Source organism: Emys orbicularis, chromosome 1 (assembly GCF_028017835.1).
Source record: "Emys orbicularis isolate rEmyOrb1 chromosome 1, rEmyOrb1.hap1, whole genome shotgun sequence".
Taxonomy (NCBI): domain Eukaryota; kingdom Metazoa; phylum Chordata; order Testudines; family Emydidae; genus Emys; species Emys orbicularis.
The window spans coordinates 361,963,805-361,984,295 of record NC_088683.1 but is presented as its reverse complement, the minus strand read 5'-3'; the positions used below and the strand labels follow the sequence as shown (position 1 = coordinate 361,984,295).

The window sequence follows — 20,491 nt, the reverse complement described above, 5'->3', positions numbered from 1 at the left end:
GAGCAACCCCGACCTAAGGGGGGGCGTAAAACTGAAAGGGCCTGGTGTAATTCTCACCAAGGAATGGGAGGGATGCTGGGGCATCCACAGGAACGGGGGTAGGTTCGAACTTCCCCGGGTCACTGGCTAAAGTGACCCCGCTCAGTTCGGTCTCGAAGGGGGGAGAGATGTGACGAACTGGGACTGTTCTTACTGTGGTCTTTGAATGCTGACAGGGAAGTGTGGCTAGGATAGTCTGCATTGGGGGATGGGAGACTGACCGACGGAGAATACCTGAGCATGTAACATGAGAACCCAGGAAGGGGTTAGAGGCGAGGTGACACCTTTGCCCGGGAAACTGAACAAAGGCTGTGGGAGGGGTCGCTGAAGGCAGAGTTTCAGGAGCTGGCTGGTGAGATGGCTGGGAGGCGGACGGGGCTCTGACCTCCCAAGGGGCTGGGGCGCCCGGGGACCCCAAGATGGACCTAACTATGGGGGGTCCTGTTGTCTGTGCCTGCAAAACCTGTCTTGGACTGTATTCCTGTCGTCTAAATAAACCTTCTGCTTTACTGGCTGGCTGAAAGTCATGGTGAATCGCAGGAAGCCGGGGGTGCAGGGCCCTGAGTCCCCCATACTCTGTGACAGTGGGTTATACCAGATGTTTCAGAGGAAGGTGCAAGAAACACTGTAGTGGGCAATGGCTAAACAGCAGATTCCTTCCTGACCTCCAGATAGCAGTCGGCTTATGCCCTGAAGCATGGGGGTTTATAACCCTTCTAACTATATATCCCTCCAAGCCAATGTGATTGTGAATGATCCCATTATCCAAATCTTTTTTTAATCCTAAACTAACCTGCTACCTAATCCTGCCAAGTTCCTGACCTCATTGACATCTTGTCCCAGGGAGTTCCCCAGGCTAATTATGCACCATATAAAAACGATTGCCTTTGATCAGTGTTGCCTTTGTAGCATGTCAGCTTCATTGAACGGTCCCTTGCTCTTGTCTCAGGAGAGAGGGTAAATAGGAGTACGCACCTTACCTCCTCTCTACCAGCTGTTTTTTTGTACCTGTCTCATGTCCCTTCAGCTTCATGTCCAGATCTTCTGGGCCTCGAGCCCACAGGAGATTCTGCCATACCAGTGCGGTTTCCTGCCCTGTATATGGTTAAGCCATTTTGTGCATATTCTCTGTGGATTATTCATTTACCTCTTCCGCTGCTGCTGTTCCACATATGGAAAGTCCAGCAACTCCTCCTCCAGGCACGAGCTTTTCTTACTGTGCCTGCTTCAGAGTCCAGTCCTCACCAGCCAGGGAGATGGGGGACCTGGACTTACGTGGACTCACTGATTCACAGCCAGCTGGATGGCTTGGTAAACAATATGCATTTTAATCTGGCTAAATGTAAATGTCCACATCTGAGAACAAAGCACTTACAGGATGGGGGACTCTATCCCGGAAAGCAGTGACTCTGACAAAGGTTTAGGGGGGGAGGGTATGCTGGATAATCAGCTGAACATGAGCTCCCACTGTGACACAGTGGCCAAAAGAGCGAATGCATAAATGGGAATCTTGAATAGGAGCAGAGAGGTGATTTTACCTCTGCGTTTGGCACTGGTCCGACCCGACGGCTGCTGGAATCCTAGGTCCAGTTCTGGTGCCCCCAATTCCAGAAGGAAGTTGGTAAATTGCAAAGGGAGAACATAGCAGAGAGAACCATTACAGGGTTAGAATTCCTGCCTCATAGCGAGAGACTCGGAGAACTCAGTCTATTTAGCTTAACAAATAGAAAGCTAAAGAGATACTTGGTAACAGCCTATAAGTACCTACACGGGGAACAAATATTTAACAATGGGCTCTTCAGTCTGGCAGAGAAAGGTCTGACACAATCCAATGACTGGAAGTGGAAGCTAGACAAAATCAGACAGGAAATAAGATGTACATTTTTAAGTGAGAGTAATTAACCACTGGAACAATTTACTGGGGTCGTGGTGGATTGTCAATCACTGGCAATTTTTAAATCAAGACTGGCTGTCTCAGAGATCTGCTCTGGGAATGATTGTGGGTCTGGTCTCTGGCTTGTGTTACACAGCAGATCAGACCAGATGATCACAATGGTCCTGTCTGGCCTTGGAATCTGTGAGTCTACGGAAGCCTACTCCATCGGCGTGTGTCAGGCTTAATTCCCCAGCCATGGGGCCAGCCCTCTGGGTAAGGCACTGGCCGGGTAGTCAGGACGTTTGGGTTCAGTTCCTGGTTCTGTCACGGCCTCCTGGGGTGAGTCACTCGGTCTCTCTTATGCCTCCATTGCCCCAGAGCCGCTGAATGCGGCAGGCCCAGGCTGTGTCGTGCCGGATCCCACGCGGCAATGGGAGACAGCACAACGGATGGGCTTGCTGCACCTGGGTTTAGGACGAGCCCAGCAGAGCATCGCTGGAGATGCCCTCTCAGGAGACACTCCCTCTGCCCTGCTTTTCAGGCAGCAGCAGCGGCAGGCGGCCTCGCTCCTCGCAGCCCGGCTCTGGGTCTGGTCTCACCTTTCCACAGGCCGTGGGTAGGAGCAAAGGGACAGGCCCCTGGAGCAGCCAAACTTGGCCCTTCTCTAGCACCCTCCGGAGGATCCATAGGGGATGGTGACCCAAACTGCCACCTCCCTCCTCAGGCCAGGCAGCCCCCAGGGGGATGTGGCCCGGTCGGCTGCCTGCTGATTTGACTTTAGCTGGGTCAGGACAGAACCTGTGTGTTCTGCAGCCTGGTTTGGAGGACCGGGGGGTGCCGCAGCCGTGGTAGTAGCCCCCGAGGGATTCTGTCCGGCCCTATCGAGATTCCTCCGCACACGGGCCCTCCCTCCACTGAGGAAATCCTGGGGACCGGCTGGGTTTCCGTGGGCTTCATGAGACAGCCTGGAGGGAGGTTTGTAGCGGGACGGGAGAGGCTGTGACAAGCTCCCTTCTCCGGCCGGGGAGCTGCAGGAGGCCAGCACAGTGATCTACGCAGGCCGAGCACATCCCCGGGGTGACGTGTTCATTTAATGCAGTGCCTTTGTTCTGACTAGGGCTCCTGAGTTATGGCTGTACCCACAGGGCCATCTTTCCTCCACTACCACTGGGCTTCCACCCACACGCAGGAGCAGTCCTGGCCTGGCCTAACCCCTGAGAGTGGGCAGGTGAGAGGTACCAATGCCTTTCCTCTGAGCAGCTCTCCTCTGGTGTGTCTGGGGAACGAGCCACTCCAGGGAGGTGGCGCTAGACGCTGGAGGAATCAGGATCTAGGACTGGGTTGAAAGCTGCTGGCTGGCCAGCCTTTGGGGCTGGAAAGAGGAGGTGCTCTTGGGAGGAAGCTGGTCTTGTCGTTCAGGCAGTGAACTGGGGGGGCTGGGTTCGATTCCTCCTGCTGCTGCTACAGTTTTCAGGTGACGCCATCTCTCCATGCCTCAGTTTCCCCTCTGTAGAGTGGCTATAATCCCATCCACATTTCTTTATCTGTTTAGATTGCAGATTCCTCAGGGTGGGGAGGTCTCACTATGCATGTGTACAGCTCCCAGCACAATGCTGCTGTTATACAAATAATAACAAATATGTCACGCCGTTTCCCAGGGCCCGGGTGGAAGTACAACAGGAACAAAGTTTCCTGGGGTGTACGGGGCATGGCTGATTCCAGGCAGAACCAACTCAGCTGCTCTCCCTCAGAAATGGTAGACCCCCAAGGCAGGTCTGATGTCAGTTCTAGCAATGAGGCGAGAGGGGGAGTGAAGGGGAGAGCAAGCAATCAAACCCATTTGTCAGCTCCTGCAATTTGTTTACCACTTTAATAACAACTTCCTCTCCCTCCCCTTGTGAGACCGCTTCAAAAAACCTCCCAAACACCCCCGTCCCTTTCAGCTTCTTCCTTATCAGCAGCTCATTAGGAGCAAACGCTTTTCTCAGCCCCGTTCCAAGAGGACCATGATGTTCCGGGCGACGGGAAATCCTTGAAGGAGATGGCCAGCTTCCATGACACCGCTTGTCCTCCCCGGCAATAGTACATCAACAGGAAGGGGCCTTGACTTCGGCTCCTTTTTATCAGCGCGCCCGGCGGTCCGCAGAACGAAGGCTCTTTGTGGCTGGAGAAGAGGGTGTCCAAGGGCGTGGGAGGAGGGTAACCGATAGCAGGAGCTGGGCGTCGGTTTCCACGTGGACCAGCACCAGCAGGGGACGAGACGCACGCTTTGCCTGTGCGTTACGCGGGTATTTGCTGGCAGACTCAGGGTTCCTAGGTTCCATTCCAGGCTCTGGAGGGGAGTGTGGTCTAGTGGGCACAGACTCTTCTGCCTGTTTCCCACCCCCAGGCTTGACCCCTTCCCTCTAACCTAGGGGTGGGCAAACTCTTTGGCCCGAGGGCCACATTGGGGTTGCTAAACTGTATGGAGGGCCGGGTAGGGGAGGCTGTGCCTCCCCAAACAGCCTGGCCCCCGCCCCCATCCGACCCTTCCCACTTCCTGCCCCCTGACTTCCCCCTCAGAACTCCCGACCCATCCCACCCCCCCTGCTCCTAGTCCCCTGACTGCCCCCTCCCAGCCTCACCTGTAATAATGATTATGTGGGATACAGCTGTGACAGGTTGGATCACAGAATCCCACTTGGGACTGCCACCTGATGTGCTGAGACTACCTCTGAGCCCGTTTTCCCTGCCAGCTTGGGACTTCAGTGCCCTGCCTGGTTGTGCCAGACACACTAGCCTGCTATAACACATTCGCCTTTTATAACACTGATAGAGAGATATGCACAACTGTCCCCCCCCAGATATTAATACATACTCTGGGTCAATTAATAAGTAAAAAGTGATTTTATTAAATACAAAAAGTAGGATTTAAGTGGTTCCAAGTAATAACAGAACAAAGTGAATTACCAAGCAAAATAAAATAAAACACGCAAGTCTAAGCCTAATACAGTAAGAAAACTGAATACAGATAAAATCTCACCCTCAGAGATGTTTCAATAAGTTTCTTTCACAGACTGGATGCCTTCCTAGTCTGGGCCCAATCCTTTCCCCTGGTACAGTCCTTGTTCCAGCTCAGGTGGTAGCTAGGGCATTTCTCATGACTGCAGCCTCCTTTGTTCTGTTCCACCCTCTTATATAGCTCTCCTTCTAAATGGAAAAGCACCAGGTTAAAGATGGATTCCAGTTCAGGTGACATGATCACATGTCACTGTAAGACTTCATTACCCACTTGCCAGCACACACCTATACAAGAAGACTTGCAAGTAAACAGAGCCATTTACAGTCAATTGTCCTAGTTGATGGGAGCCATCAAAATTCCAAACCACCATTAATGGCCCACACTTTGCATAATTACAATGGGATCTTAGAGTTATATATACTGATAGAAGAGTGATACATTTATACAAATAGGATGACCATACTCAGTAGATTATAAGCTTTGTAATGATACCTTACAAGAGACCTTTTGCATGAAGCATATTCCAGTTACATTATAGTCACACTCATTAGGGAGGAGTGGTAGATACACTGGAGGGTAGGGATAGGGTACAGAGGGACCTAGACAAATTAGAGGATTGGGCCAAAAGAAACCTGATGAGGTTCAACAAGGACAAGTGCAGAGTCCTGCACTTAGGACGGAAGAATCCCATGCACTGCTACAGACTAGGGACCGAATGGCTAGGCAGCAGTTCTGCAGAAAAGGACCTAGGGGTTACAGTGGACGAGAAGCTGGATATGAGTCGACAGTGTGCCCTTGTTGCCAAGAAGGCTAACGGCATTTTGGGCTGTATATGTAGGGGCATTGCCAGCAGATCGAGGGATGTGATCATTCCCCTCTATTCGACATTGGTGAGGTCTCATCTGGAGTACTGTGTCCAGTTTTGGGCCCCACACTACAAGAAGGATGTGGAAAAATTGGAAAGAGTCCAGCGGAGGGCAACAAAAATGATTAGGGGGCTGGAGCACATGACTTATGAGAAGAGGCTGAGGGAACTGCGATTGTTTAGTCTGCAGAAGAGAAGAATGAGGGGGGATTTGATAGCTGCTTTCAACTACCTGAAAGGGGGTTCCAAAGAGGATGGATCTAGACTGTTCTCAGTGGTACCAGATGACAGAACAAGGAGTAATGGTCTCAAGTTGCAGTGGGGGAGGTTTAGGTTGGATATTAGGAAAAACTTTTTCACTAGGAGGGTGATGAAGCACTGGAATGGGTTACCTAGGGAGGTGGTGGAATCTCCTTCCTTGGAGGTTTTTAAGGCCTGGCTTGACAAAGCCCTGGCTGGGATGATTTAGTTGGGGATTGGTACTGCTTTGAGCAGGGGGTTGGACTAGATGACCTCCTGAGGTCCCTTCCAACCCTGATATTCTATGATTAGCATATTTTCATAAAATCATATAGAGTGCAACGTCACAGCAGCGACAGTACATTTCCCTGTCCATGACTGTGCCTCTCGCACGGAGCCAATGCAGCCTGCTTGTCTGTGCCAGGCTAAGCAGTGATTATATTATATCCTCATCAGCTGGGCCTCCTAATGCATCGACAGCACCTGAAATTACTTTTCAAGTGCTCTTTAGGGAGAAGCAAAGAGCCGTGCTGCCGTCTGTATCCATTAGGTGGTGTTGAACTGAAGCATTCCAGCTTCCCCGTGGGGTGAGATGTGTTAGTATTTGTATGTGTAGGAGTAGTTACAATGAGCAACAGTCTCATGCTTCAGGCCTCAAGCAGATCAACTGCTGTTGTCAGGAAGAATTTCTCCCATGTTGTATGACAGCACAAAATCTGGCTTTCTGCACCTGGGAACGCTACAGCTTTTATCTCACCAAGGTCATTATGTGGCCCCTATCACTGTAGCATCACCTGACATATTTATCGTCACAACATCCCTGTGAGGCAGGGCAGGGCTGTTATCCCCAGTGGGAAACTGAGGCACAGGGAGACTTGCCCAAGGTCATACAAAAAGTTTGTGGCAGCGCAGGGAATTGAACTGTCAACTTCCACAGCTTAGGCGAGCACCCAAACAACCGGGTCACCATCATCTTTATTGACACATCTAGCCTTGCTGCCCAGTGATGCAAACCTGGACGAGCAGACCCGCTGGTTTGTCCTGCTGTGACATGCCCAGGTTGCCAGTGACCAGCCAAAGCCCCTGGGCTTAGTTCTGAGTCCCCAGTTTGTTTATTGAAACAGAACGTGAGGCACAGTGACCCCAGGAGACAGAAGATTCCCCAGGAGAGTTGGCTTCCCCTTGCCGGTCTATAAAAGATGATGTAATTAAGAGTGGTACCTCGGACTCCAGACTGTTTGCAGCCTGATTCGATTGAACCAATGGCATTTGCAAACAAGAGTACTGCTGTCAATATATGATTGCCGGGTCTGGGACGGGTGAGCCCAGGGCCGCCCAGGGCGGGGGCAAGTGGGGCAATTTGCCCCAGGCCCCGCAGGGGCCCCGCGAGCCCTGGCCCGGTGGCGGTCCGGGTCTTCGGCCGGCATTTCGGCAGCGGGGGGCCCTTCAGTGCTGCCGAAGACGCGGAGCGACTGAAGGCCCCCCCCCCCCCCACACCGAAATGCCACCGAAGACCCGGACCGCCGCCGGGTGAGTACAAGCGCCACAGCTCTCCCGCTTTGCCCCAGGCCCCCTGAATCCTCTGGGCGGCCCTGGGTGAGCCTCTTGCTTGTTTAGGTAACATGGAGAGTTCGGTAAAATGGAATTAGGAAGCAGTTGCCCTGGATTTTTGCTTACCTGTGCGAAGAAGACCCCATGAAGCAGGTGGATTGCCTGGGCTCTTTTTAAAGGCCCTTGGAACCTGAGCTGGGAATGGGAACTTGCCAGGTGTGAGGGTGGGATGGCCTGGACTCCCCAGCTGGGATCTGAAAGCCGGAAGGGGCGCGAGAGGACGGGGATTCGTGTTAAGAGGAGCAGGAGGATTATTTTGCAAACTGGCGAGCAGGGGGCAGGAGATGGGGAAGCCGCAGCAGGTGACGGTGAGTGAGGAGAGGGGTGACCCGCTCCAGGGAAAGGAGGGCAGGGTGGGCTGGGGGGAGAGTCAGGAGGAAGAGGTGACGGGGGTGAGGGATGGGCTGGAGAAGAGCCAGCGAAGGGAGCCTGGGGAATGGAAAGGAGAGAGACTTGGGAATCTTTCCTAGGCCCCGTGAATCCTTTTGGCTTGGGTAGGGGGTGGGGGTGGGCAGGACGTCCAATCAGCTGGGCTATGGAGATATTACTCCAATGGAGCTGCACCTGCTTACACCAGCGCTGAGCTTGGCCCAGTCGGGCCGGCTCCCAGAAGGAGAAGGAAGCCCTGTTCTGCAGATTTTACCCAGGGAAAATTCCCAGTGCAATCAGCGACCGCTCAGCCTGCAGGGTCAGGCCATAAAAACCGGGACGTCCAGCTCCGGGGCCTGGATGGCGGCCGACAGACACAGAGCTCCAGTCTCCAGTGCCTGTTTCAACCTGTCCGAGCCACGTTCAGCATCTCTGAACTCAGCCACCTGGCTCCATCCTGGGCGTCGCTTCCCCCAGGCAGCTGGGTCATCAGGAGTGAGAACTGGAGGGGGGGCGTTGTCCTGTCCTGCAGCTTCTAGTGAGTCTCTAGCCAGCTCGGCTCCCGCTATGGCTCACGTCCGCATGCAGCAGGGTTAGTAACCAGGGTCAGCTAGTGGCAGAGACCAGCGCCCGGGTGCCTGCCTGTAACTGGATCATGCCGCTGTCTCTTTGCCATGTGGATAAGAGACCCTAACCAGTTTGGCTGGTCCTCCTTCCTCCCCTCCGTCCTTGCACTCATCCCTCCCAGAGAACATTGCTCCGGGTGCTGCTGATGCCCCGGGGCACTCTGGGATAGCTCTCTGGATTTTCCCAGCATGCACCAGTACAGTCATGCTGTGTGCAAACACCCAGGCTCAGCTGTGGGTGTAGAAAAGCTGCAGGGAGGATGCAGAGCGGACCCTTGTATTTGTCGCCGGGGGTGGTGACTGTGCCTCTGACAGGCTGCAAAATCATGGCTCGAGGCTGTGGTGTAGACGGGCCGTGCTGGGGCCGGCACTAGCCAGTCCGACCGACCCCTGAGCTCTTGCACCCAAGCCCTTAGGCCGAGGAGAGAGGGGCTGTTGTGATTTCTGCCTGCCAGCACCTCGGAGCTGCAGACGGAGATCGTTGGGAGGAAGGAGAGCAGCATGCGAATATGTGGCTCGGAAGAAGCGCCAGGCTGACTGCCCTGTACAGCCCACCAGCTCCTCCCCAGCGCCAGCCAGAAGAGGGAGCGGGCAGGGGGAAAGGTGGCCACCGTGGATCTGTTCCCTTGTAAAGCTCCATTGAGCAAGGCTGCAGCTCAGTTCTGCTCGGAAGGTTTCCCTAGCCGATGCCTGGGGGATGCACCAGCCCCTGGATAGAGGAGGTGCAAGCGGCTTCTCCCCATCTCTGAGCCAGGGCTGGACGACTCTGCCCCCTGGGGGTTAAAGAACTCGTTGAACGCATTGGACTGGGAGAGCCCTTTGGCGAGACTGGGCAGGACTAAGGACAAGACTGAAGCGGTACAGTCGGACCCCCACGAGGGCTGGCCAATGGGCTGATGGGAAGGATCCGCACCTGGGCTGCTGACTCTGTGTGACCTTGGGCAAGTCAGGTCCTGGCTCTGTGCCTCAGTTTCCCCAGCTGTAATATGTGGATTAAATACCTCATATGGGGCGCTGCGGGGGGGCTCATTTCACTAATATCTTCCGTGTGCTTGGAGATCCTCTGAAGGCAGGTGCCGTATAGTATAAGTGTATGGCCCTGTCCAGGCATCAGGGCCAGGACTAGGGACCGGGTAAGCGTCTCCTCGGCCACCGTCACGCGTCTTCTCCCAGTGACTCCCCTTTGCGGGGGGGAGGGTGTGGCAGCACCCAGGTCTGGTGGCCGCTGAGCCGTGGCGCTGCCAGCTTTGCTGGCTAGGCCTCTCTGGGACTGGGCGACAGATATATGCCCGGGGCGGATTTCAGAGCCCACATGGAATGGAGTCTGGTCTGGAGGGCTGAGATTAGCAGCGGCACCTGCAGCTGGGTGGGGAGGAAACTCCAGCCGGGGGTCTACGGGAACCCCCGGGGCACTCCCTAAAACAGGAGGCTTCACAGAGGGTCCTGGGTACCCCCCTGCCCAGCCTTGACTCCTTTGGTATCAGCTTCTGAGTTCCTGACACTCCGGTGCTGCCAAGCCAGCCCATAAATAGGTCAGAAATGCAGCCCTGTCCGGCTAGGCCTGAGAGGGGGACACACACACAGCAGCTGGGGCTGGGCTCCCGCTCGCTCTCCATCTGCCTTTCCCCGGCAGGGTCTGTGCCTAGTGCAGGGCATCCTCCGGGTATTGTGCAAATAATCTTCCCCTTCCTGGTGTTTATAAATAAACCCTTCGGAGCCTAGAACTAAAGGCTGCTTCCTTACCCCTATTTTGCCAAGCCTGTTCACATAGACACCTCTACCTCGATATAACGCTGTCCTCGGGAGCCAAAAAATCTTACCGCGTTATAGGTGAAACCGCGTTATATTGAACTTGCTTTGATCCACCGGCGTGCGCAGCCCCCCCCCCCTCCCCCCGCCGCCGGAGCACTGCTTTACCGCATTATATCCGAATTCATGTTATATTGGGTAGCATTATATCAAGGTAGTGGTGTACTATATCACCTATACCTTGTACGGGTGGTAACTGCGTGCCAGGCTATGTACATGGGTTTGTTATTGCAGGGTTACTCCTCAGCACTGGGCTGTGGGCGCTTGTTTGTTATTGTAGGGTTGCTTGCAAGCAGGGGGGGCTCTAGCTTTTTTGCCGCCCCAAGCATGGCAGGCAGGCTGCCTTCGGCGGCATGCCTGTGGGAGGTCCCCGGTCCTGCGGATTCGGTGGCATGCCTGCGGGAGGTCTGCCGGTCCCGCGGCATCAGCATCCCCGCCGCCGAATTGCCGCCGAATCCGCGGGACTGGTGGACCTCTCGCAGGCATGCCGCCGAAGGCTGCCTGACTGCCGCCCTCGCAGGGACCAGCAGGCCACCCCCCGCGGCTTGCCACCCCAGGCACGTGCTTGGAGCAGTGGTGCCTGGAGCCGCCGCTGCTTGCAAGTGCTGGGCTGTTTACCCAGGTTTGTTATTGTAGGGTCAGGGGTGAGAGCAAGACTGCATGCATTAGTTTGTTCTTATAGGGATGCTCGTGAGCAGTAGGCGGCTCACAGAGGTTTGTTATTGTAGGGTTGCTCAGAAGCTTTGGGCTGCCCACACTGGTTTGTTATTGTAGGGTTACTTGTCAGAACTGGATTGCTAGCACAGATCCTTTCCCTACATTTCCAAACACCTGAAACCAGCGCCCTGGGCTCTTGTGACCGGCTCTGTGGCGGTGGGGTGAGGGGAGCAGATGACAGAATGAAATAATGGATCCTCTCACCTTCTGAGCATGTCATGGCACCCAACCTCCCCTGACCCAGAGCTGCAGATCCGAGTCGCCTTTTGTGCTCTGTGGGAAACGCGGGCGGCGAAGGCGGGTCCAGCAGTGCCTTGGCGTTGGGGTGGGCTGGGAATGAGACACAGCCCAGATATATATTTTAGCACCGCTCCAGATTGTTCCCCAAATGGTATCAAAGGAGAGAGCCGACGTTTTCGCTCGGCAGCCTGTCGCTGGAGACTGGCCTACTTCAGACCTCCCCTGGGACTGAGAGATCAGGAGGCAGATCCGCTGAGGGGAGCTAAACTTTTCCTTCACTTCCAGAGCGAGGTGGAGTCTCTCGCTCCCAGCCACAGCCTCCCGGGGTAGGGAGGGGGGAGGGCCATGCTTCTTAGCATGACAGGTGCCGGAGTCCCACCCAGAGATCGGCACCCATCTGTACAAGCACACAATAAGAGTCGATCCTTGCTCTAAAGCACTTACCGTCCTGATAGACAAGACAGACGCAGGGTGGGAGGGGAAACTGAGGCACGGAATGAGGCCGGGACTCGCCCAAGGTCATCCAGCACAAGCCAGGTCCCATACGACCACGTCGCCTCACTTAATGCTGGTCAGCACCATAGGCCTAGACCTGCCACAATCACATCCTGCCGGGAGCTTTCCGCAGACCTGCCCCAGACAAGCCCATTCCTCACCCTGTAAAATAGCCACACACATCCCGGCCGCTCTGTCTTTGTTTCCCCCAAGCCAGGATCTGCAGCTGGGATGGGCTGGAGCTACCCGCCAGGGGCTCCCCAGCGCTAACGGGTTCCAAGTGGCTCGTCCGAGGGGACGTGACTCTTGATTTCACTTTGTGCGACCCAGGATGCCCCCTGCTCGTCCCAGTCTCTCATTGTGCTCTCGAAGTAACTCTTCCCTGCCATGAGGGCCCCAGGACGGACACACCTCTGGGATCCTACCTCAGCTCCACTAACATTAGCCAAGTCCAAGGGTGGCGAGCGAGAGGAGAATTGGGCCCACCGTAGCGTGGCCTTGTCCGCAGGGCCGACGGCTGGCACGGGAAGCTATCCTACAGGTTGTGAGCTTTTCCCCAGAGGATGGGACAGAGACACGCATCCAAGCGAAGGAGGCAAGGCTGCGAGAGCTATTCCGCACCAGGATGGTTTCTTAAAGGGACGTACTCCTCCGAGAGGCACAATATCAAGCCCTTCTGACTCACAGTGGGTAAAAGACCCGTGGCATGGCTGACCCGACTTGGGCTTGTGGGGCTCAGGCCCACAGGGCTAAAAACGGCAGTGGAGACATTCGGGCTGGGGCTGGAGCCTGGGAGCTGAAATCCAACAAGGGAGCTGGGTCTCAGAGCCGGGACTTCTAGTGTAAATCAGGCCCGGCAATTTTTAGCCCCCTCCCCCTGCAGCCGTAGCCCCACAAGCCTGAATCGATTGTCTCGGGCTCTGAGACTCGGTACCGCGGGTGTTTTATTGCCGGGTAGACATAGCCTCTAAGGGCAAGAAGGCGTGTGACCAGGTCTGCAGGGACAGAACGTGGGAGGGCTGCAGGTTGCAGGGCCATGAAGAACGTTGTGGGGACCAATCCTTCGCCTTTGACGCATGGCTCTGGGCCTCCTAGACTGATCCAGGCACTTCTTCACCTTCTCTTGGGTACACCAGACTGAGCTTCTTTAGTGTCTCTGCATACGGCAGCTTTTCCGGACCGTGATTAGTCCTCGTAGGCCTTGGCTGAGCCTTTTCCAGTTTGTCAACATCCTTTTGGACGTGTGGAGCCCAGACCCGGACACAGTATCCGGTACTGGGCTCACCAGCGCTGGGGACCGGGGCAATACCACCTCCCTAATTCCATTTGTTGCTCCCTTACGGACACCTCCAAGGATCACGTTCCCCCTCTCAGCCACAGCATGGCACTGGGAACCCGTGGTCAGCTGGCTACCTGCCGGGACCCCGAAATACTGGGAAGAGTCAGTGCTTTCCAGGATACAGTCCAAGTGCGACCAAAGGGTCGTTACCCATGCACACCTAGATACACCCGAAAGAAGAAGAGAACGCCCTAGATAAGCAGTTACACTGGGCCGCAGCTTCGTTTCACGGAAGGCAAAAGGGAATCCTCGGACACGCTTGTTCCTCCGACTGGAAACAACAAATCCCACTTGACAAATGAAAGCAAACAGATTCCGTTCAGGGGAGCGTAAAGCGGCATGTCCTAAATGGAAGCGTAAACACGAGCCCAGCTCACGAGGGGCCCCGGTAATTTCAGTTCCAACCTCATCACTTTCCTCCTGTCGTTTTCCAGGAAGCGGTTTGTGATGCTAACAGCGCCGGGAGCGGCTGTGACTGTTGGGAGTTCTCCGCACCACGCTTCAGTTCAGCTCCTCTCTAACTCACCCTCTTTACTCTGCCTCCTTTAAACGTGACTCAAATGCTGGCTTAGGTCACATTAGTGCTTCTCCGCTAACGTGCCTCCGTACTGATCCAGAGGGGCTGCCGCTGCGAGAGAGAGGGGAGTGGGCCCAGTTCTTCTCCCATGTGGAAAGCGGGATTCACTGCCCTCTGCAATGCTACGTTTGGATGGCAGCAGGCGCCCCTTTGAGTGGATCGGATGGAACAGCTTTGTTAAGCCTTGTTGCTCTGAGTTGGAGGAAGACGGATGTTCCCCGATGCCTCGGACAAGCTGGGATACAAAGCCAGTCTCTGGAGGACAGAGAACTCCAGTACCATGGTTATAAGAGGGGACTGAACCATTTCTGCACCAAAAGCACAGGCCTCTCCTTGAGTCAAAGGAGCGCTCCCTGGCGGTAGGGGCTTGTGCGACTCGGTGCCGAAGGTCTCAGGCCTGCTCCATCCCAACCCACGGTGGCTGGATTTGTCCGCGGCCAAGGGGTGTTCAGTTCACCACTGAGGCACCCAGGGAGATGGGGCGGGTGAGGGGCTGTGAATCATGCACTCATTTCACTATGAACCCCCAGAGCGTGCAAAGCGCTGAGGATTGTACCAAATCCACGCCCCTCTGAGCACAGCCCGTTGTCTCTACTGTCCTCCTACTCCCCAGCCTAGGCCACTGCTGCTTGAGCCAAAGAAGCTGGAAGCAGTATAGGGCCTATGGCACGCAGTTGAGCAGTTCTGATTCCAGCCAGCAGGGGGCAGCGGTTTACTCACGCGCCACTCTATTTATATCGCTATTATTAGGACAGGAGAAATCTCAAGGCCATGTTGCCTTGCAGCTCTGGCTACTCAGGTTGGTTGGCATGATCATGCTTCTCTTGTACCTGAGAAGATACTGCCCCTTGTTGGGTGCCAGTGACCTCTGGGCCATTGCCTTCTTTTGGCTCCGGGGTAGCATGGGTGGGGGGATGGATTTGCTGATGCTGTGGAGCTGTGATAGGTTTATCTTGCCCTGGTGGGAGACCCAGGCATTTGTTGTATGTTTGCTGGTTCCCTAGAGCCAAGTCCTACTAGCAGCTGAGTGATGAGAACCGTTGTGGCACCTGCTGGAAGCACCCGTGCCGATACACGCAGACCCCAGGCTCCTGGAGGAAAACAAGGTCAAGGTTAGGAGCTCTGGGACCTCGTCCAGAGAAGGCATCTTGAGCGAGCAGGGCAGACTTCTGCGAAGTCCCTTGTGCTGCGAGTTGGCTCCCAGATTTGCGCTCAATATTGCGAATCAGAGCTGGAAGAATAGCAGAAAAATGCTGCCCGATTTGCAAATATTTCCCCCCCCCCCCCCCAGATGCACCTGGTCCACCTAGGAGTGGGAGGCTGAGAGTTAGCTACGCTGGCTTTATACACCCTACATCAACTCCCATCATCAATGCGTGGCCACATCAGCCCAAAGGGGACGGAGCAGGGGGCTCATTCTCTCTCTTAGCATGTTGGAGAAGGGAGCTGGACTCAATTTTAGGGCCCTACCAAATTCACAGCCATGAAAAATGCGTCACGGACTGTGAAATCTGGTGTCCCCCCATGAAATCTGGTCTTTTGTGTACTTTTACCCTGTACTATACAGATTTCATGGGGGAGACCAGCGTTTCTCAAACTGGGTGTCCTGACCCAAAAGAGAGTGACAACGGGGCTGCTGGCCGAGGGCCCAGCTCTGAAGGCAGCAGCGCAGAAGTAAGGGTGGTAATACCCTACCGTGCCCTCCTTACTTCTGCGCTGCTGCTGGCGGCGGCGCTGCCTTCAGAGCTGGGCTCCCGGCCAGCAGCCACCACTCTCCGGCTGCCACCCAGCTCTGAAGGCAGCGCCGCCGCCAGCAGCAGCAGCGCAGAAGTAAGGGTGGCAATACCATGCCCCCCCCACAATAACCTTGTGACCCCCCCAACCCCCTTTTGGGTCAGGACCCCTACAGTTACAACACCATGAAAGTTCAGATTTAAATATCTGAAATTATGAAATTAATGATTTTTAAAATCCTATGACTGTGAAATTGACCAAAATGGACGGTGAATTTGGTAGGGTCCTACTCATTTTACTGTCTATATATGATCCTGAGCCTCCGGGAGCCCCGTTACTTTGTGATGTTCTGACTGCTTGTTTCCTCTTTCCTCTTCAGTTGTTTGTGGGGTGGTTTGTTTCTCCCCGGGAAAATCAGCTGACTGCCAGTGTTGGGATATTAGAGAGATCCTGCTTAGTGAGCACTGGCGGGACGGCGACTGCACACAGAGTCCGGTTCTGGAATCCACGCTTCCGAAAGGATGTTGACTAATCAGAAAGGGTGCAGAGGAGAGTAACACAAATAATTCCAGTTCTGAGAAACCTGCCTTCCAGTGAGAGGAATTCACCATTGGAACAACTCACCTAGGGCCATGGTGGATTCTTGATTGCTTGGAGTCTTCAAATCAAGACTGGTATCTGTTTCTAAACTATATGCTCTAGCTCAACCATAAGATATGTGCCTGATGCAGGAATTGCGGGGGAGGGGGAAATTGTAGCGCCTGTGCTACGCAGGGGTTCAGGTTCGATCATATCCTGTGAACCCCGTAACACATAGTGCCTGAGATCCCATTGCCCTCTTAAGCCTGGAATTGGGGAGGAGACGGGACCAAGTAGACAGAGCACTGGGCTGGGACTCAGGGGACATGCATTGTATTCCTGGTTCTGCTGCTGGCCTGCTGGGTGGCTTTGGGCAAGTCACGGCCCCTCTCTGTGCCTCAGTTTCCCCATCTATAAAAATGGGGGAAATGATCCTGACCTTCCTGTGTAAAGTGCTTTGAGATCCATGGATGGAAAGCAATAGGTACTATTATTACTGTCCGTGCAGGCAGGTCTCCTTGAACTCAAGTGCTAAAGTCCTGTGATTTTTAGAATACGGGCACCAGGCCTCTAGGGTTTGCTCCCCATGGGTGCGTGATGTAACCAGTAACCGCGTCCTTTCCCGGAAGCACACGGCTCATTGCACATCCTCTCTGGCCTCATTTAAGGAGACGTCACCTTCCTTTTCAGCTCCCGCCCCCTCTCCAAACCGTGCCAGTGCCGACAGCTTCCAGCTCTCCTCCAACTTTTAATCTAGTTTGTAACCCAATTTGGGGCCTGCCGCTCTATTGTGTCACCGGATTAAGCCGTGTGTGTTTCTTATCTCCCCAGCAAAGTGACAGCATCTTAATAATGGCTTGCTCCCAGCCGAATACAAGGCCGGATTACCTGCTGGCTACAATGAGCCCGTCCCGGGCTCTGACGTGAGCATACATGGCGGCGTTAGATCTCAGCGCCTCTTTGAGTGACTCCTTCTCTAAGCTGGTAAATCCATCCAGCCTGGCACATTATCCCCTACTTAGCTACATAGGAGCCCTCCTCTTAGAATAATGACTCGGGATGGGAGATCTGGTACACGTGCCTTGCTGAGAATATCACCCGCCGTGGAATGGCAGTTCAGTTGGCTGCGACGTTGAGCCCCTGCCGTGGAGAATGGATAAAGGCCCACGATCTGGGTGTCCTTTGTCCCTCTGTTCTCCACTGAGCCTCGCTGGACGGAGCCATCCTTTGCTGTAGCTATCGTACACTCTGGGGTCCAGATCCTTAGCTGGCCCCGATCAGCGTAGCTCGAGGGAGTGGCCCTGAGGATTTGATCCTCTGCCCCTCAAACCCGTGGCTTTGCAGAGATGGTCTCTGGGAATTGCCAGTGGGCACTTGGGATTTGGAATCCAGGACAGGATCTCTGTCTCCCGCAGGATAAAAAGTTGGGGAACCCCTGACTAAGGTGGGGGGTGACAGCTCCCATCTGGGGCTCTTTGAGGAAGCTCACGCTGGTGATTCTGCAGGAAGGAAGCTCGCCCCAGCGAGCAAGGATGGTGCAGAGGTCAGCGGGCTACACTAGACACCTGAATTCAACCCCCTGCTCTGCTATTCTCCTTGGATTGGTCACTCAGGCCAAGTCCTCACTGCTGCCATAACATAGACCCTTCCTACGTCGCTGATGGAAGGGGGTTTTCTGTCAATGCAGCTAACCCGTCTCTCTGAAAGGCGGCAGCTACCCGAGGGGTCAGGTTGACGTCACTACAGCGCTCAGGAGGTGACATTTATCAGGGTAACTGAGTGACACAGTTACATCAATCTTCATTTTTCAGTGTAAGCCAGGCAGATGAAATTCAGGGTTGATAAATGCAAAGTAATGCACATTGGAAAACATAATCCCAACTATACATAGAAAATGATGGGGTCTAAATGAGCTGTTACCATTCAAGAAAGAGATCTTGGAGTCATTGTGAACAGTTCTCTGAAAACATTCACTCAATGTGCAGCGGCAGGCAAAAAAGCGAACAGAATGCTGGGAATCATTAAGAAAGGGACAGATAATAGGACAGAAACTATCATAATGCCTCTTTATAAATCCATGTTGCCTCTATATAAATCCATGGTACGCCCACATCTTGAATACTGTGTGCAGATGTGGTCGCCCCATCTCAAAAAAGATATATTGGAATTGGAAAAGGTTCAGAAAAGGGCAACAAAAATGATTAGGGGTCTGGAACGGCTTCCGTTGAGGAGAGATTAATAAGACTGGGACTTTTCAGCTTGGAAAGGAGACGACTGAGGGGGGATATGATAGAGGTCTACAAAATCATGACTGATGTGGAGAAAGTAAATCAGGAAGTGTGATTTACTCCTTCTCATAACACACGAACTAGGGGTCACCCAATGAAGTTAATAGGCAGCACGTTTAAAACAAACAAAAGGAAGTATTTCTTCACACAGTCAACCTGTGGAACTCCTTGCCAGAGGATGTTGTGAAGGCTAAGACCAGGCCTGCACAACTCGTAAAGCGGCGAGGGCTATATTACTCCAAAGAAAACAGCTGAGGGCCGAAACCCCCCGAGCGCCGCCAACCCCCCCCCAGCGCCACCCAGCCCCCCCGAAACACAACCCCCCCCAGCGCCGCCCACCCACCCCACAGAAACAGCCCCCCCAGCGCCGCCGAAACACCCCCACCCCCACCCCAGTGCCACCTGCCCCGCAGAAACAAACCCTCCTTCCCCAGCGCCACCCCACCGAAACAGCAGTATTGAACCTCGGTAATTTGTTATAGCAGGCCCTTAAGGTAGTATAATTAAGGTAAAAGAAAAATGTCTTTTTGCTAGAAGTAGAATAAGATCTTCCCCCCACTTTGTAATCAATTGCCCTGTTGAATGAATGAGATGTGAATGAGGAAGGCGTGGAAGGCAGGCACCTCCAGACAGCTGCAACCCTTGGAGAGGGCAGGGCTGGCTCTAGGATTTTTGCTGCCCCAAGCAAAAAGATTTTTGTCCGCCCCCCTTTTTTTTCCCTGCCCCTCTGCCCCCGGCCCCGCCCCAACTCCACCCCTTCCGAACCCCTTCCCCAAATCCCCAGCCCTGCCTCCTCCCCCGGCGTGCCGCATCCCCCCCCCATTGCTTCCTGCGGGCCCCCCGCGACCTCCCGCCCTAGCTCACCTCTGCTCTGCCTGCTCCCCAGGGTGTGCCGCCGCTCCGCTTCTCCCCCTTCCCTCTCAGGCGAGGGAGGGCAGAGAAGTGGAGCAGCAGCGCGTTCAGGGGAGCAGGCGGAGCAGAGGTGAGCTAGGGTGGGGTTGCGCAGGAAGTAACGGGGGGGTAGAGGAACCACTCCCCGCTCCAACTCACCTCCGCAGCCTCCCCCGAGCGCCCCCCGCTCAGCTTCTCCTCCCTCCCAGCCTTGCTGCGCGAAACAGCAGTTTCACGCGCAGCAAGCCTGGGAGGGAGGGGGGAGAAGCGGAGCGGCGGCAGTGCGCTCAGGGGAGCAGGCGAAGGCGGAGCAGAGGCGAGCTGGGGTGGCAAACTGGGGCGGCGGGGGCACTTTTCCCCCATACCCCGGAGTCGGCGCCTATGATGGCCGGCACCAGAATGCCGCCCCTAGAAATGTGCCACCCCAAGCACCTGCTTGTTTTGCTGGTGCCTGGAGCCGGCCCTGGGAGAGGGGATGGGAGCCAGACCAGATCAGTAGAACAGGTCAGCCACCAATTCGCCGCTCGCCTCCTCAGCCCCCCTCCCCCGGCTCGCCTACTCACCCCCCGCCACTGCCCGCCCACTTGCCTCCTCAGCCCCCCTCTATCCTCCCCGGCTCGCCTACTCACTCCCCGCCCTGCCTGCCCGCTCGCCTACTCAGCCCCCCCCCCTCACCCGCCGCTTGCCTACTCACCCCCCCCCACCCCCCGTGGGCCGCACAGTGAGCCCACCTACTCAACCCCTGCGGGCCGCACAGTGAGCCCACGCGGGCCCCATACGGCCCCCGGGCCGCATGTTGTGCAGGCCTGGCTAAGACTATAACAGGGTTCAAAAAAGAACTAGATAAATTCATGGAGGATAAGTCCATCAATGTCTATTAGCCAGGCTGGGCGGGGATGGTGTCCCTACCCTCTGTTTGCCAGAAGCTGGGAATGGGTGACAGGGGATGGATCACTGGATGACTACCTGTTCTGTTCATTCCCTTTGGGGCACCTGGCACTGGACATTGTCGGCAGACAGGATACTGGGCTAGATGGACCTTTGGTCTGACCCACTGTGGCCGTTCTTATGTTCTTCGTCTCTCGGCTTTGGCTTCCCAGCTGTGGAATCGGGATGCTGATCCTTCCGTTGCCCAGTTCATTGGGAGTGCCTTGGGTAGGAGATCTCTCGCTCTATGGACGGCTGCCCTCTGTGC

At 55.0% G+C, this 20,491-nt stretch overlaps 1 protein-coding gene across 1 annotated transcript in view; it reads left to right on the top strand.

Annotated features, from left to right (window-relative positions):
- PDE2A (phosphodiesterase 2A) overlaps positions 1 to 20,491 on the top strand; it is a 380,786-nt gene that overhangs the window by 165,773 nt on the left and 194,522 nt on the right. The window lies entirely within an intron of this gene.